The sequence below is a fragment of the Prionailurus viverrinus genome, chromosome A3 (assembly GCF_022837055.1).
Source record: "Prionailurus viverrinus isolate Anna chromosome A3, UM_Priviv_1.0, whole genome shotgun sequence".
Taxonomy (NCBI): domain Eukaryota; kingdom Metazoa; phylum Chordata; class Mammalia; order Carnivora; family Felidae; genus Prionailurus; species Prionailurus viverrinus.
Window position 1 is genome coordinate 77,741,569 of NC_062563.1, and position 3,497 is coordinate 77,745,065.

General features: G+C 43.2%; 1 non-coding gene across 1 annotated transcript; it reads left to right on the forward strand.

Annotated features, from left to right (window-relative positions):
• Positions 1–2,067: 2,067 nt before the first annotated feature.
• Positions 2,068–2,176, forward strand: LOC125163109 (U6 spliceosomal RNA). Its single transcript, XR_007151279.1, has one exon. It is a non-coding gene; the product is annotated as a U6 spliceosomal RNA (small nuclear RNA).
• Positions 2,177–3,497: the final 1,321 nt, after the last annotated feature.

Consider the following 3,497-nt stretch of genomic DNA (forward strand, 5'->3'; position numbering starts at 1 on the left):
TATGCTATCTCATTCTTCAATTCATAAACATTAAGTTGATGCCGTTGATTCATTCAATAAATGCCACTCAATGCATCTTTAAGTAAAAACCTGCTACATCTGCAACAGTGTTTTAATAAGAATAAAATGGTGAGTCCCTGACTGTGGGGGGCTAACACTCTCATTCAGGAGGGACAATGTATATGATAAAAAGATGAATAGCTTTACTTGACAGTGAGTGATTAGGGTCCAAGAGAAGGATAGAGGCTATAAGGGTTGGGAGTGGGGGGGACTGGTTATGTGGCTAGTATGGACCGGAAGGGTTCTAGCATGCCTCTGGTTATTCCTTGACGCGTGATATTAGCACAGGTGGAGAGGATGAGAGAGGTCACTTAGGTAGGGGAACAGTATGTGCAAAAAGCAGTGAATTGGAGAAGATTAAGAGGTGTATGAGTTTAGTGTAGATCTCCATCTGGAGAAAAGGTTTCCGTAAGAGATTAGCGGAAGCAGTGAGTACAGAGTCTTGCATTTTGGAGAGGTAAGGAAAGTCAGGCGAAGACTTTTGGCTATCATCTCACTGGCAGAGAGGTTTGTTTTGCTTGTTTTGTTTGGTTTTGTTTCTTTATAGGGTGTTTTAGTCAACGGAAATGTTTTTATTAGTGAAATCACAGAAGAGTCCTTAGGATCAACACAGAAAGAAAAAGGGAGACTGCAGAAAACCACTGGGGAGTCAGGTGAGACAAGGGAGAGATGTTAAAGCCTCAGAAAACATGACTGAGGCAGCAGAGCTTAGAGGGCCTGTGGCAAAGGCAGAGAGCACACAGAGCCTCCATTTTGAGGTTTGGTTTCTCTTGCTCTGGATACTGTGGGCTAGAAGGTAGTGTGGGGTACACAAGGAAATGTCTGGAGGAAGGCACTGGAGAAAGAGAAGAATAAAAGGAAGAAATGGAGGGGATAGATAGAGACAGAGAATCAGACAAGAGTAAGGGATGAAAGGAACAAAGAGCACATGGTCAATGAGGTTTCAGGAGACAAAGGAAATTAATCAAAATCATTATGTGGCAGGTTGGAGTTCAACTCACAGATTCAGGTTTGCAAGTAAATATGACCATTTTTTTGGAAATTTATTCTTCTCTGTCAAGGCCCTGTTTTGCAGGAGACAGTCATGTCAGCTCAATGTCTGTAACTTCCTCCCATCAAATCCCTGCGGTGGTCTCTCATTTGCAGGACCTTCGGTGGTACCGAGGTGATGGAGGTGGCTGGAGGGGTTGGGGCCTCTGCCCTTGGTTGCCATCTGTCCGCTGGGCATGTACCAATCCTGCCAGTCACCAATCCATACAGACCACCCCAGAGGCAAGCTTGCGTTCAGGGCCTCCCAGGGCTGCTTCCATGCTCTTCTCCCCCACTGTAGAATCATGGTGCCTGTGCCATGCTGGGGGTGGGGAAGTTCACAAGCCCATCGGCCTGAAAGGACCACAGAGTGCCATCTTCCCAACAGAATTGCTCTATCCCTGGAGGGCTCTTCCTTGCTTTCATAAAACAAAGGTATCTGGGTTTTTGTCCCCCTGCCATCCCCCCACCCCAAGAGACCCAACCCTGCAGTAGGACCAGCCTGTTCCTACTCCAACTGTCCTCCCGCCCTACAAATGTAGGCAATTGTCTCTATTATTGAGCACATCCCATTTATGATGAGGCTGAAACAATTTATAGGTGGGGAAAATGATATAGAGGGTTATGTGACTTGCTCAAGGTCACACATCTTGTCAGTGAAAAAAATGAATAAAAATGAAAATATGCTAGCTTAACCTCCTTTTTCTTTTCCTTCCACTTTCCCTCCTTTCCTTTTCTCTCTGTTCTTCTTTCTCTTGTTACTGTTGTTTCTCTTGTTTCTCTTGTTTCTGTTGTTACTTTCTTTCTCTTCTTTCCTCCTGGTCCCCAGAAGGACTTATTACGTGCCAGATAGTGTATAGGTACTGGGTATACCATACCAAACAAATGAAACATACTGCTTTCATGAATTGTGATTCTTATAGGGGAGATGGACATTGTACACGTGCATACCCAGACTCATAATTTAAATTGTGGTCAGTACTCTGCTTACTCTGGCAGCACATATACTAAAATTGGAACGATACGGAGATTGGCATGGCCCCTGTGCAAGGATGACAGGAAAATTCATGAAACATTCCATATATTTTAGGGAACAGACTGATGGTTACCAGAGGTGGGTGGGGGGATGGGTTGAATGGACAATGGGGATTAAGAAGGTGCACTTGTGGTGAGCACTGGGTGTGGTATGGGAGAGTTTAAGCACTGTGTTGTACACCTGAAACTAATACTATACTGTATATTAACTAACTGTATATTATATAATATAACTGTATATTAACTAACTAATTTAAATAAAATGTAAAAAGATAAATTGTAGTCAGTACTGTGACTTCTATGAGAAAGCACAAGGGGGAACTTAATTTAGGTTAGGCAATCAAGGAAGATCTTTCTAAGGAAGACACATTTGAGCTCAGAACTCAAAGACAGGGATGAGAGCATTCCAGGTAGAAAGAATGGCATAGGCAAAGACTTGATATGTTCACAGAGCTCGAAAACACTTGTGTGACAGAGGTACTTCAAAAAGGGAAAATGGAACAAGATGTGGTTGGAGGAAGCGACAGGATCAAAGTCTATAGGGCTATTTTAGGCAAGTCAGAAATTTGGATTTTATTTTAAGCTTAATTGAAAATCAACTTAAGCAGTGGAATGACATAATCTGATTAACATTTAAAAAATTCTTCCGGCTGCTCTGTGGAAAATGAATTGAAGTGAGGATGGATGGAAAATGAGAGAGTAATGGGAGTTGGGGTCTCTTCAGGTAGTCCTGGGGAGAGATGATGTGGCTTTGGACCAGGGTCCTGCAGGTGCAGATGGAAAGAAATGGAAGAATCAGGTCATGTCGTTGGAGGAAGAGTTGACAGATTATTGGATTTCAAGTGTTAGGGGGACAGATGTCCCAGGTTTCAGACATGAATGACTGATTATATGTGGTTCTATTTACTGATGAGGAAGACTAGGAAAAGAATAGGTTTGGATGAGAAGAGTTTGGTTTCCTGTGAGAAGATGTTTCATCTTGTGGTGTTGTGACTGTAGCAGAGACAAAGGTGGACACTAACGCGGTGTTTCCAGTTCCTGAGCATGAGAAAGAAAACATTTACTAGCATCCCTTGTCCTCAATGGAAATCGTTCAACCAAGTTCAGGAAAAAGAATTTTGAGGGAAATAATGTCATTTTCTGTCCAACTCACGTGACCATCCCGCCTCTTTCTGTAGCAACTTTAGAGGCAGCCTTTTCTAGATGGCACAGCTGTAAGATGATGGAACCTTTTTAGCCTGGGTTCCCGAGTGACTGCCTCAGAGCTCTCTGCTCACCCTGAGTGTATGCTTCATATGAGTGGGGATATGCTGAGATTGTGAGAATCGATTGTGAGCTCTTCAGGAATTTTCCAAGCTGCTTGTTAGGTACAA